This window comes from Rattus norvegicus, chromosome 1, assembly GCF_021556685.1.
Source record: "Rattus norvegicus strain SHRSP/BbbUtx chromosome 1, alternate assembly SHRSP_T2T, whole genome shotgun sequence".
In the NCBI taxonomy this organism is placed as follows: Eukaryota; Metazoa; Chordata; class Mammalia; order Rodentia; family Muridae; genus Rattus; species Rattus norvegicus.
In genome coordinates this window covers 145,279,323-145,294,474 of record NC_141534.1, presented here as the reverse complement: position 1 = coordinate 145,294,474, position 15,152 = coordinate 145,279,323, and the positions used below count along the sequence as shown (strand labels likewise).

Sequence of the window (15,152 nt, the reverse complement as noted above, 5' to 3'; positions counted from 1 at the left end):
GAGGGGACAGGGGCACAGCTCCTTTAAAGCCGAGACCAGTTTGCAGGTGGCCTGTCAGCGACGCGGACGTCTGTGACGTCATACTGAAAGCGAGCGAGGAAAGGAAGAGGAGGGGGTCATGGCGCTTCGCATCAAAAGTCTCCAGTGGCCATGGCAACAGCTTCGGAGGAGAGGTGGAGGGGGTCCAGCGCTCGCCTGCTCTCCCTCCCTCCCTCCCTCTCTCCTCTCTCCTTTTTCCTCTCTCCTACCTGTCTCTCCCCTCTCCCCTCTCTCCTCTCTCCTCTCCCCTCTCTCCTCTCCTCTTTCCTCTCTCTGCTTTTTTCTCTCTTCCCTCTCTTTCTGCTTTCTCTCCCTCCTTTTTTCTCTCTCTCTGCGCTCGTACCTCCCTCCCTCTCGTGTGTTGTTGGTACAAGAGTCCTGAACCTAGCCCTTTCCCTTACCTGGCGAGGCAACCGTGCAGAGTCCTCATGGCTGTCTTTTCTCAGGCTGGCCAGATCCTGAGATCCGCTTGCCCTTAGGCTCCCAGAGGGCGACCTTGCAGAATCCTGCATTTCATTAGGACGTTTCTTGCCTCCCCCCACCCCCCATCCCTACGCAACCGCAACCGTTGAGGTCCAGTTCACTTAACCACATACAGACCCTTTTTTTTCTTGAATTCAAGGACTTGAAAGCTCAAGGCTCCCACTTACTCTCCACAGACCCGCGCCTGAGCTCCCCACTTCCCAGGAGGCGGCGCCCACGCAGAGCCACCTGTGTCATTCCTCCTATCTGGCTCCCCCGGGGATCCAGAAACAACCAACCAACCCAGGAAATAGCAAACCCTCCTAGGATCTCTGGCTTCAAACTCATGGCAGCAAACTCCGCAGTCCAGAGCATTTGCTGGCCGGAAAGAATGGAGAATTTCTTATTAAAATCTGGGCTTTTCTCTTCCATGAAGGGTTGTTATATCTTATGATTCCCTTGTTGAAAGGGCTAGGGGCTCAAGGTTGCCTCTCCTTTTTGTCAGGGTCTCCAAGGCTATTTTATCACATGCATCTCCCCTTAAAAGAAACGGGAGGTGACTTTTGTCCTCGCCTGTCTCACTTCACGAATGTTCCCGGTGGGATCTTGTATGCACATGGATTTCCTGTCCTACACTGCTCAGAAGCTCGCCGTAGCTTCCCTCGGGAGCAATTCCCACTTCACACTTGGGAAGTGCCCTGCAGGCCCAAAGCTGGACCAACACATGGATATCCCAGCTGCTTCCATCCTGACTTTACAATCAGCAGGATATGTCCTGATAGGGGTGTGTGTGTGTGTGTTCGCGCGCGCGTGCATGTGTGTGTAAGCAGGGTCATTTCCTTTTTTTAAAGTATAGCATAAACCAGGCATGGTTGTATCTGCCTATTATCCTAGGTTCAGGGTATGGAGTGGGTAGGACCAGAATAAATTCAAAGTCAAAATATCTAGGTGCTTGGGAACACTTAAGAACATTTTTCATTTATCACTGAGGCATTTAGTGAGAAAGAACCTTCTTTCGTAGTGTTGGGGACTGAAACCAGAGACTTAACAAAAAGCATTCTTTACATCGTTTAATTTAAGAAATAATCTTTTTCATAAATACGTAGGGGGGGGGTGAGGATTTGCAAGGTGATTTTGCACTAAATCAGTTCCAGTGTGGAACCTTTGCAGCTTCTCCCTTTCAGATAGAATCAGATAGAGAATTAGGATAATTCTCTTGTGGTAAGTAGAATCTGCCAGCTCTTTTCTTTTGTTTATTTTGACCCTTAACACAACACCGGTTTCTTGGAGGCACCATACCTGTGAGTCTAAGTACTCAAGTGTCCATGTTAATCCACTTTAGCATCTTGGAGCACTGGATAGTTCACCATTTTCACAGTATCTGGTGGACAGCTCACCGGTATTTTTACAGTGTGTCTGGTGGACAGCCCATCCACATTTTCACAGTATCTGACTGTTTGCTCTGTCTAGGAAGAGCAGTGAATGCCACCTACAGTTACTACAGCTTTTTCTACTAACAAGACCCATTTGTCTCCTCTGTACGAGTTACTGAATTATTTATTAAATGACTAAGGATGTGCCCTGGGACTCAGTTCAGTGGTTAGAATATGAAACAGGTAACTCACAAACAAGCAAACCTCCCAAAACAACAACAAACTCCCAAACTCTGCTTTATTTAAAAGAGAAATTCCCACATCCTGAATTTAAATGTTCTTTTTTAATTTACTCTTAATCCTGGGGAGGGCATACCTTGTGGAGGCTGTAAATTGCTTAGTTGATTCATTGGAAAATAATTTTACAATTCCTATCAAAAATTATTAATTCATTCACACCCTTTGGGCTAGTTCTGAATATTCTAGGAATGCAATGTTAAGTGCAGGGGAGGATCAATACACAAAAGAGTGTGTGTTAGCTTCTGTGAGGAGATGCCGGACAGAAGCCTCTTGAGGAGGAGGAATTTGTTTGGTTCATGGTTCAAGCATACAGTCCATCATAGTGGGGAAGGCAGGGCAGCAGGAACTTGAGGCTGCATCTCACGCTTCATCCACAGCCAGGAATGAGAGAGAGATGGATGCTGGTGTTCCTCTCACTCCTAGTCCGTTCAGAAGCAGCCTGCGGAAGGCCGCTACCCACTTTCACAATGCATCTACCCACCTCAGTTAAACCAGCCTAGGAGCTCCCTCACTGGTACGGCCAGAGATCAGCTTCCTTGGTACTGCTGCATCTTGCCAGGTTTAAAAATCAATATTAACCGTCACAGTGTGCTTTGTAACACTGCTTAATGACTTTAAAATGGAAACGGCGTAAATATCAAGCATTCAGCGATGCTACATCAGTGGTCGAGTGGATGACGTACCGACTCTAAAATCTATGTTTAGTCTTGGCAGGATGATGGCTCAGTGGGTAAAGGCCGTTGCTGCCAAGTCTGGGAATATGAGTTTCATCCCCAGGACCCATGTGGTGGACATAGAGAACCAAGGCCTCTGATCTTAATATTTGTGTTGTAGCATGAACACATCTCCTTTCCAAGCACCTTCCCCACCAACTGGGGAATGTAATACAGTTAGGTTTATATTGAAATGAAAGAACTAAATAAAGTATTTGCCCCAGAATGTTATGGAAGGAAAGGAACGAAATGTAGATTTTCTTGCTCAGCCATAATTAAAGTTCTTTTGGTTTGCTTGTGAGACACCGGGAATACTGAGCCCAGAGCCTTGCACGTGCTAGGTAAATGTTCTACCTCTGATCTACATGTGAAGCCTGGGTCATAGTGAAAACAATGTCGTTGAACTGCACACGTGGGGCTGCTTGGTGTTTGCCTCATGCAGCATTTAAAAACAGCATGTGGACCTAAAACTCTAGAAATGGGACACGTCACATTGTGGCTGTTTATACTACAGGACAGCGATAACTGGGACTTTTACAGTTTTTTTTCCTTTTTATCCTGTTTTCCAATTTTTCTGAAGCCCGATCGTGTAGTTTCTATAGTGAAAATGTGCACTGACAGAAATGGGTGAGGGAGCAGGACTCATCACAAAGCCACCCTTTACCCTGCCCTGTTCCAGATGGCACAATTGGGACAGGTGTGGAGGTGTGGAGGTTGCTTCAGATCTTGCCTGGGGTGTTCGGTGATCATGATGTAGCTTGAGTTTGTCAGTAAAAAGGCTGAGAAGGACCAGTTGGTCACTAGTTAACTAAGATAATGTCATCCGCCCAGTAGGCCTCAGCGTCTTCTCCAAAAACTTCTCTCCATTAGTGACCACACTTCCCTCCAGACCTGAAGGAACAAGGCTATGGTGACAAGGGCCTGTCCCTGGCTGGTTCTAGAAAAAGGGCATGTTAGATACTTTTCTCCCTGTCAGTGGCCAAACATTCAACAAAAGTAACTTAAGGGGGCTGGAGAGATGGCTCACCGGTTAAGAGCACTGACTGCTCTTCCTGAGTTCAATTCCCAGCAACCACATGGTGGCTCACAACCATCTGTAATGGGATCTGATGTCCTCTTCTGGTGTGTCTGAAGACAGCTACAGTGTTCTCATATAAATAAAAATAAATAAATCTTAAAAAGAAAAAAGTAACTAAAGAAAGGGAACACAAGAGAAAATCTAGACAAGATAATTACTTTTAAAAAATTATATGTGTGTATGCGTCTCTCTGTGTGTGGAGTGTGTATGTGTGTGATTGTGGGTATGACATGTTTGTGAGCAAGGGCACACAGTGGTGCCTATGGTGCCTATGGTGCGTACGTGGAAAGCAGACAACACAGGGACAAAGACCTGAAGAGACCTCTCCAAAGCAGAGATCTGTAAAGTCAATGGGCGTCATATCATATACTTGGGTAAACGTCAGTTAAGGCAACAGGATACCACAGCACGCCTGTTTAAATATCAACATTTGGAACAGTGCTCACTCCATGTGCTGGTAAGGATAGGTGCAGAAGCAGCTTGTTACCTGTAGAAGTGTGGAATGACACAGTTTGGAAGGACGTCCATTGTGTTCCACAAGACTAAATACTTCCCTCTCTAGAATCTTCTCTCCTTGCTGTGACACGGGCCTGAGGAAGGCAGCTTAAGACAGGAGGAGTTGATTTGGGCCTACAGTTTGAGGGTACAGTATTGTGGTGGCAGGAGAGTGGCAGTTGGTCACATTGCAGTCAAGAGATACCTGGGATGTGTTCGACCGACCAGCTAGCTTTCTCTTCTATTTCAGGCAGGACCCCAGCTTGGGGCATAATGTCTTCTGCATTCAGAGTGGGTCTCTCCTCCTCAATTAAATCTTTCTGGGACCACCTCTCAGACATATCCAGACGTGTACTTCATGATGATTCTAAATCCAGTCAAACTGACAAAAGACTATACCTACCACACTTACATATGACCCAGTAGTCATATTCCTGAGTCTACACAGAGCCTGTGCACATGCTTATAACAGACTTACTTCCTTAGCAGTGCACTTAGAGTCTGGAGCAATGAGTCATTTTTTGTAGATAGGAGATATTATTTCAGAGTGAAATCCTGGCCAGGGCTGCTGAGGTTGTGGGACGTCTCTCCACAAAGGGAAGGGTTCCTGGAGCACTCAGCTAATTTCTCCTTGAAGATGGGAAAATGTTGCTTTTACTGAGATTTCCCCTGACCCAGGGACCTGTCTTACAGACAGGCTGAGGACATCTGATGAATGCTTAGGACCTGAAGCAGGAGTGGGATGTGGGCATGGAACCTCTCTGTTTCCTTCAGAAGGGCAGGCAACACTGAACTGCTTCAAGGGGATTCCTGTGGCTTCCCTGTTTCCAGAACATCAACTGCTCACCCTCATCCTTTCTAGAATGATTTACTTCAGCATGGCTCCTAGCAGCTGCCTTGGGTGGCTGCCTCTCTCAGTCTCCAGGAAAAGGCTCTTGTGATGAACAGTGCCACCGGCTGCTGGGACTGACGATGTGGGCGCTCCTCTCTGGGCAGGCAGCTTTTATCTGTACTAATGGGAACACCCTGGGGAACACAAGGGAGATTAAGTTCCTTCTCCATAACCTAATTCAAAATTAGAATGATTGTGGGTATAAATCTCAGATTGAGTTGTCTGCTTGTTATGGTCTTGCCATTTCATTTCATGAGATAACAATAATACCATGCATTAGGCAGAACTTATGGTCTTCCACGTGTGCTCCTTTCCTCCCTCCCTTTCTCCTCCCTCCTCCCCTCCCTTTCCTCTCTCCTCTCTCTGCTCTCTCCTCTTTCTGTGTCTCTGTCTTTCTTCTCTGTGTCTCTCTCCCTCTCTGTGTCTCTCTCCCTCTCTGTGTCTCTGTGTCTCTCCTCTCTCTCTCTCTCTCTCTCTCTCTCTCTCTCTCTCTCTCTCTCTCCACACATCTGTCTATCACCTAAGCCCCAATCCCCTGCTCCATAGAAAATGAAGAGAACCTATAAGATGGACCTGTAAGACCAAACACCAATTTCTACCACCAAACAATCTTGTGCAAAGATCACGCCTGCTCTTTAAAAAACGAGTTATTAGTGCTGGCGAGGTGACTCGGTAGGTAAAGGACACCTGCTACCAAGCCCGACAACCTGAGTTTGATCCCTGGGACCCTCATGGCAGAAGGAGAGAACTGGGAGCTCCACAAACAACTGTCTTCTGACTTTGGCGTGTGTACCATGGCAAGTGCAACCTCCCACTCACGAATAATAAAAACGGAGCTAAAATGAGCTGTTAAGACTTTTGAAGATGTGCTGGCTATTCCCAGTTGTCATCTTGACTGCATCTGGAATGAACTATAATCCAGAAATGGAGGGCATCCCCTTGATCCAGATATTGAGCCTGGAAGACACGGGCTTTTGATCCGGATCTTGAAGCATAGTGGCCACGAAAAGCTTAGGCCTATGAAAGGTGGTACGCACCTTGAATCCCAGGAGACAGAGGCAAGCAGATCTCGGAGTTCAAGGCCAGCCTGGGATAGAGCAAGTCCCAAGTAAAAACAGCTTAGGTCCAGGCATGGTGGTACACACCTTTAATCTGGGCCACACCTTCTGCTGGAGGCCTACATAAGGACGATGGAAGAAGGAAGGCTTCCTTCTCTGCCTGCTTGCACTCACTTGCCAGAGCATCTGTTGGAACCTAATTCTTCAGGATTCCAGCTTCTACAGGAGACCAACTGAAACACCCAGCCTCGTGGGACTGAGCGACTACGAGATTCTTGGACTTCCCATCCACAGCTGCCCATTGTTGGGTTATCTGGACTGCAGACTGTAAGTCATTTCAATAGTTTGTTGTGTGAGTCTAGAGAACCCTGACTAATGCAGGAGTCATTTACCATGCGTGAATAGGTGCTGGCACTGTGAGTTGATTGAAACAGGGCTTACTTATCTGGCAAGCATAGGCTAGGCGGGCGACTCCAGTCCCAGCCCTTGAGAAATGCAGACAGGATGGAAAGTTTGAAGGCATTCTCAGCTACGTAGTGAATTTCAGGCCAGCCTTAAATAACTGCCTTGAAAACAAACGCTAACAACAACAGCAACAACAACAATAACAAAACAAAACAAAAAAACAAAGAAACAAAGAAACAAACAAAACAAACTAGAAAGGCATCTGTCTATAGCTCTCTGTCCATCCATCCATCCATCTATCCATCCATCCATCCTTCCATTCTTCCTTCCTTTTTCTAGGATCTAATCAAGGTTTAACCATTTTGCCCTCTCATGGGCTGAGGCTCCAGGCACACACAAGTTGCATAGGTGTAAATTATGCAAAAACACCCAGAGAGATAAATTATTGCGTCAAATTACATATTTTTAAATCAAAAGGAGTTATTAAACTACCCCTAAATAGCTTTCTGGCAAGCCAGGGAATGGTACACAGCAGCTCATCCCGTCTAGTTGTGGTGGCAGTGGTATGCTGAGGTGCCAGGGTCTACCTCACAGGGGAAACTGCATCTGCATAAGCTCTGCTGCTGCTAGGATTGCCTCCTTTAAGGTGAGTTCCGTCAGTTGCCAAGTGGAGGAAACTGATCCTCAAACAATATTTCAGCCATATTGCTTGCCTGAGGGTCATATACATGAGAGAGAGAGAGAGAGAGAGAGAGAGAGAGAGAGAGAGAGAGAGAGAGGGCACTATCATGTTCTAGAATCATCAAGACCCAAGCTTCTGAGGGCAGAGCACATCAAACCTAGAAAACATCATTTCATCTTAATTCGAGACTGTAAGCACTGTTGGAGTTAAGGGCGCCATGTTTTCCTATGAAGTTATACTTTCTTGTCCAACGGTTTGGGGGATACGGGCTCTTCCCACTCACCGTGTGACTAAAAGCAGCATGTTTATAAGAAAACAGTGGACAGGCTTGTTGTTTTGTGTTGTTTTAAGCATACTGTAGTTATTGGCTTCCTTAATATATGTAATACATAGATTTTTTTTTAGGATTATTTTTACCATTTCTAACCAAACGTACTACATGTCTGTATAACTTATTGCGATGACCCACTTGTGTAAATCCTTAAGCAAATAGGGACAAATATCAGGTTAATTGGTTTCTCGTTCTTTTTTTTTCTTTTCTTTTCTTTTTTTCGGAGTTGGGGACCGAACCCAGGGCCTTGTGCTTGCTAGGCAAGCGCTCTACCACTAAGCTAAATCCCCAACCCAATTGGTTTCTCCTTAAACACTGATAATGTGATGTTTCCCTCCCCAAACTCAGAACACAATGCAGCCTAGCCACACTGCTGGAAGGAGGAAGACAGGAAGTAAAGAGACTCTTCTGAAATAAAACGTTACTTTTAAAAAAGAAGGGTTTTTTTTTTTTTTAAAAAATGTGCATTGGTGTTTTGCCTGCATGTATATCTGTAGGTGGGTGTTGGATCTTGGATTTATAGAACAGTCTGGTGTGTGCTGGGAATGGAACCCTCTGGAAGAGCAGCCAGTGCTCTTAAGTGCTGAGCCATCTCTTCAGCCCCTAAAAAAAATTAATCATTTATTGGGCTATTTCTTTTTGTTTGTCTGCTTGGTTTGTTTTCCTGAGACAGGGTCTCTCTCTCTCTTTTTTTTTTTTTAAAGATTTATTTATTATATGAGTACACTGTAGCTGTCCTCAGACACACCAGAAGAGGGCATCAGATCTCTTTACAGATGGTTGTGAGCCACCATGTGGTTGCTGGGAATTGAACTCAGGACCTCTGGAAGAAAAGGCAGAGATCTTAACCGCTGAGCCATCACTCCAGCCCCTACCATTAAAGATCTTATTGACTATATTCAGACTCGGAAGTAGATGCTCTCAGCAAGGACAGCCTGCGTCTCTTGATAACCTGTTCCTTGTGATTCTCTTTGGTTTTCTTCCATTTTCTTGGTCAAAGGTCTAGCACATCCTGCAGCCTCCTGATTTTTCTTAGAGCAATGTATCAGGGCCTGTGCCGCAGGACCTGTCAGGTATTAAGACGCTAAACCTTGGGGACTTTGGCCCTGGGGGGGTCTTACCTTGTTTGTTTAAGGGCTTTCTGATAACACGCTGGCAGATGTCACCTTCTTTGGGGAGACTGAAAAGTTTTCAGATTCTGCAGCTCTTTAGGGTCTCAACTGCCGAGGCTCAGTAGCATCTGTCAGTCCAGGGATAGCCTTTTCTCCCTTTTTTTACAGTAACCATGTTGAGAACACTCAGGTTGGCAGCCACCACACATCCTCAAACAGATTTGTAATTCCCCTCTCCAGTTCTCATTGATCTATAACAAGAATTCCCCTTACTCGGAAGCACACATACTCTGCCGTGGGTCAAGACACTGTGCCTTATGGGAAAATCTTGTTTGCCGTTCCCGGCGTCGATTCAGATCACATAACCTTTCCGCTCTGCAGCTGGAACATCGACAGCGACGTCTGTGGTTGTTGCACATCGAAAACACCTTGACCGCATCATCCACTTCAAGGAGTTTTGGACAATTGGTGGCTAGGAGGACGATGTTCATCTTGGTGCAGCTGACCACCACGTAGGACATGGCAGGAAAAAACTCTACCTCCCTCTTCTGATGATGGCTAACATATTTGCCTTATTTAGGTGATTTCATTTTTTTTAATGTGTGTGAAGTTTAGACATGAGCTTCTTAAGGTTTTCTCTGTGTAGCCCTGGCTGTCCTGGAACTCACTGCAGAACAGGCTGGCCTTGAACTCAGAGATCTGCCTGCCTCTGCCTCCCGAGTGCTGGAGTTTAAAGGCGTGTGCCACCATCACCCCAATGCTTTGGATACCTTTTTTAAACATAAGAGGAAAGTATACAAATATCGATGCCTCCATCCCATCTTCTGTCTTTCCAGTCAGATGTGAATGCTAGCCTGAAGGCGAGCCCTGTCTGGCTGTTCATGTTACTAAACACTTACCGCTTACCGCTTGGATACTTACCTAGAGTAGTCTACGTTAATATTATGTGCTGCTTGTCTGTTTGTTTGTTTATCTAGCTGTTTGTTTATTTATTCTGAGATGAGGTCTGGCTGTGTTTCCTAAACCAGCCTGAAACTCTCAATCCTCCTGTCTCTGCCTCTCTCATGCTGGGATCAGAGGTGTGTGCCCTCATGACTGGCTTTGGCCTTACTTTTTATTTTAACACTACAACTTTGGGCTTCCTATAACATGGTAGCTCCTGTATGTTCAAGTTCACTTCTAAGATCCAGAGTTCATTGATCACTCTATTTTTGCCCCTGACTATTTCGTTGCCTAAGTAGAAAGCTATTTCTGTGTCTAAATCGTTTATAAGCAGTGCTACAATGAGCACCTTGCTTCTAGAATGCTGCACAGAGGATAACGTCATTCCAGGTGCCAAGGTTCAGACATCAGCTTCGTAAGTGGATGGACCACTAAGGAGATCTGCTGGATCTTAACTGCTGAACCATCTCTCCAGCCCGTTACAATGTTTTATGTTACGTTGCCTCTATGGCTGGTCAGTTTGGGTACCATTTAATTATTTCCTTATTTTTGAAACAGGGTCTTATGTATCCTCGGTCACACAATGTAGCCAAGGATGACCTTGAGCTCCTCCTATCTCTGCCTGCCAAGCATCCTGGGATCACTACAGCTGCCCATCGTCAAAGTCTGGCTTCTTGTGATACTAGGCAATGAACCTGGGGATTTGTGCACACTAGGCAAGCGCTCTACGAAGTGAGCTACATCTGAGGGCTCCCTAGGCATCTTTTATAATATTGTTGTCCTTTTGGGCATCCTCTGCTATGGATTGAATGCCTGTAACCTTTACTGCGTTTTCAATACTCTTGGAGCTGGAGAGATGGATTAGCAGTTAAGAGAGGCTATCACTCTGATAAAAGACTTGAATTTGTTCCCAGAATCCATGTTCGGCAGCTTTTAGCTCCAGCTCCAGAGGATGGAACAGTCTCCTCCGAATCCCATGGGCGCTGGCACTCAAGCGCACACACCCCGCCCTCCCAATATACATAATTAACAATAGTAAGACTTAAAACAATCAATACTTTCTCTTTCTTATCAATTTTACTAGTGTTTTGGGTATTGTAACTATTAACTTCTTGTTGAAGATAAGCTTTGCAAGTTTTTTTCCCCAGTGTGTTGACTTGAGTTTTACCTTAGTTTATGCATTTTCTTAGGTTTTTATGTTATTGACTTTATCTTTTTTTATTTGTGTCTTATTTAAATTTAAAACCCATTCTCTGTTAGTGAGGCATGGTAGTACACACTGTAATCTCAGTACTCGGGAAGCTGGGGGAGGGGATGGAAAACACAGGGACAGTGGGACAGCCTGGGCTATGCCATGAGATTTTTTTTTTTTTTAAAGACAGGAGGAGAGAAAAGGCAAGGAATATAGAAAGCAAAAGAGGAGGAAAGAGAGAGGAAGAGCTAGCAAGGAGGGAGCTCTGCTATTCTGGAGATGTGGTCTGACCATCCTGTTACACTGCCCTTACACTACTTAGCTAAAGCAGTTCTCTGGCCTTAGCTTCCCAAGCATCTGTTACCCACACACCCAGGAGCAGTGGGGTTTTTATTTTTTTAAGATTTAGTTTATTTATAAGAGTACATTGTAGCTGTTTTCAGACACATCAGAAGAGACCATCGGATCCCATTACAGATAATTATGAACCACCATGTGGTTGCTGGGAATTGAACTCAGGACCTCTGGAAGAACATTTTAACTGTTGAGCCATCTCTCCAGCCCTGGATTTCTATCTTTTAAATCACCTTACATGTCAAAAACTTAACCTAAGACTTAGCAAAGAGGTTGTAGGGACGGCTCAGCAGTTAAGAGCATGTACTGTTCTTCTATAGGACCCAGGTTTGAGTCCCAGCACCGATGTTGGGTGGGTCACACCTGTCTATAACCCCAGCTTTAAGGTGTCTAACTCTAAGGTATCACACACACTTATTTAAAAAAAATCAAACTAGAACAAAGACTTGAACAGACACCTCACCAGAGCAGCGATCCCTGTTATCAGTTGACTTTAGACCTTATGTCTGAGAAACATCAATTAAAACAGCAGTATCCTCAGACTTACTGGCCAGCCACTCTAGCAATTGACCAGCTTTAACTTCAATGAGAAACCCTGTCTCAAAAAGTCAAATCCTGAACAGAGATCATGGAAGACACTGTACATAAACCTCTGGCCTCCATACAAACATATACATGTGTAGCAGTATGTACACATAAACACACACACACACACACACACACACACACACACACACACACACTCAAACATGGAGAGAGAGGGAAAAGCAAAGCTTGTGGTAAGGTTGTCACCTGTGTGTGTGGTCATGGATTTCCCCCAAATGGATCATGTGGTGTTTAACTTCTAGTTCATTGCCTGTGTCCCCCCAGCCTGTCTGTCTGCTTTGTTCAGTGCATTACCAGCCCACAGCCATACCAGGCATACACTCCTGTTGACAGACATTTGTTATCAAATGGATGAACAGGGCAAGAATTCTGTAAGGTCCATCTCAGAAGCACAGGCACGGTCTTAGTGATGGTGGATTCAGAACTGCGCAGATCTCAGATTGGTCCACATGATGACTGAACTAGATGCTGTGCTAAATGTGTTTTCGAGCCCGGCATGGTGCTGAACCCTGTAAACCCAGCACTCAGGGGAGGGACAGAGGCAGGAGGAGCAGGAATTCAAGGTCAATCCTCAAATGTAGCAAATATGTAGCAAGTCTGAGGCCAGCCTGGGCTACATGACCCTCTGACAAAAAAAAAAAAATCCAGAAAACATAGGAAAGAAAGAAAACTCAGTTCTATGAATGAGAGCTCTGGAGAAGAGATAGGGCGTGGAGATCGAGTTAGTGTCCTTTCTTCTCATGGACATGAGGTTGCATAGCAAGTTTTGAGAGAAACCCATAGTTTTTCTTAAAGAGACAACAGCAGGTAGCCTGGACATCTATCTCTCCTCAACAGAATAAAATCCTTAAGTGGCTGAGTCATTTCCCAGAGTGAGGATATTGCTCAGGAAACAAAGGTTACCTAAGGCACTATTAAATTTGGATTTTCTGACTCTTCTTGCTATAATCTTTTTTCTTCTGACTACTTGGTCCAATTTCTCTTTCTCTTTCCTTTTAAAATCTCTTCACATTTAAATAATAATTGCAAGAACAGTAGAAAGAATCAATGTCTATTTCTCTTCCGATGTGTCAATGGTGTGATGTTCTTCTATTGACATAGCTGATGGCAAATATTATCAGGAGGAGATGGTGGGTCTTACAGAAGACATCTGGGTCTTACACAGGAGAAGAGGCGTTGTATTTTTTTCAGTCCACCAGTTCTGGGTGTCCATAAGTTTGCTGTCTTACTGCTCTGGCTGTTGTTTGCCTTGAACACTTGGTTAGAGTGGTCCTGACGTGTTTCTCTACTAGAAAACCACCACTGACACCTTTGTGATCGATACCAGATGCTTTTAAAAATTACATTTTGTCTGTCTGTTTGTTTGTGTGCGGGTGTGTGGACCCATGCTTTGGTGCATTTGCGGGGCTTGATTCTCTCCTTCTATTATGTGCATCTTCTGGTATGGGATGGGGAGATGGAAGGAAGGGAGAGATCAAACTAGAATCTTCAGATTTATTGGCAAGCGTCTTCTATCTGCTGAGCCAGGCCCTTGGAGAGATGATCCCAGGTATACTATCCAGCATCCTTATCAACTTTTGTCCCCTGATTTTAGCTACAGGAGACATTCGATTTCCTAAGGCAATATTTTACTTATAGGTTCCATATAAAATATAGTCTCAGGCTCAGTTTGCCGAGGACAACTGTGAAATCGTTTTTACTTTTAGCATGCAGGGTCCCTTCCGACCCAGAGATAGAATCTGCTCAACGGTGTCTTTCTCCTATGATTTTTATGTACATCAGGTAAAGTTCATCTGGTTCCTGTTCCTCAGAGGTGCCTTGCTCTCTCGGTAGACAACATATGTCCTTAGCTTCTTCACTACCTTTCTCAAATATTTATTGTATCTATAACTACTGTTGATGTTTTTCTTCCCTATGTCAATGGTAGTATGACTTAAATACAGTCCTATGCCTTGTTTATGCTTTTGTATAACATATACCTTGGAGATCATTCCGTGTTAGTATATAGGATTAATTGGGCCTAATGGCAGCAGAGCCTCTTTTTTAGGAAGGATTCCCCTGGAAGTTACCAGTTTCCCCTGTTCAGTTAGTGTTCCATTAGCTTTCAGTCTTTTGGGGTCAATGGTGTGGCAATGCACTAGGCAGATGCCCTGGGCTGCGACAGATCACCTTCTGATAAAACCACCTTAAAGTTGAAAAACGTTATAGATGGAAAAGGCACCTAACGAACCTGATCTACTGACACTTTCGTTCAGCAGAGCGGCTTGCTCTGTTTCCCCGCGACTACAGACTGCATGCAGTTAACTAGCAGACGAAGCTTGCTACAGCTTCTCAGCATCACGAGATTCCATGTCCATATTTCCTGCCTAGGAGAAAAACCAAAATTCAGAGTATGGTGTCTTTAGGGGCAGGGGTGGGGTAGGCAGAGTTTTACAAAGCTCAGACTGGCTCCACCCTCACTGTGTAGCTGAGGATGACTTTGAACTTGTGAGCCTCCTCTTGCCTCCACCGAATCTGGGAGCATGCATGAGCACCTGCACACATACCCATGCACACAGAGACACACACAGAAACACACAGACAGACACACACACACACACACACACAGACAAAACACATGAAGGAACAATTAATATAAAAAGATAGGGGAACTTCTGTGTGTGTATCACACACTTATAATCCCACATGTGTACTTCAAGTCCAACTAGACCTACATGAGAATCTATCTAAAAACAAAAAAACAAAAGACAGTGGTTCAGGGGAGCCAACACCGTCCAGAACTTTCTCAAACCTCTTAGCGGCATAGAGACTTATATTCAATAGCTACTAACTAGGCTCACTGGCCCTGGCACACTCACTCAAGGGTTCGTCTTTACTGTAGGATCATCCAGGTTGCCTAGCAACCAGCAGCAGGTCGAACTCTCACATGGTCTCCTTAAAGAACATGGCAAAGCTCTCCTTCCTGTTACAGTCCAAGAAGGACCTAATTAGTGTGAACCAGAATCAATGCTGGGAGAAGGAGGGACACAGGACGGTTGCAAAGTGTGAAGAGCACAGCCTGTCCTGCAAGGCGCACTTAGGGGCTGGCATGACAACAGCCATGACTTCTTAAAGGTCT

The 15,152-nt window shown here is 45.0% G+C and overlaps 1 pseudogene; it reads right to left on the bottom strand.

Annotated features, from left to right (window-relative positions):
• Window positions 1-8,714: 8,714 nt before the first annotated feature.
• Window positions 8,715-9,379, bottom strand: LOC148007734 (small ribosomal subunit protein eS6 pseudogene; annotated as a pseudogene).
• Window positions 9,380-15,152: the final 5,773 nt, after the last annotated feature.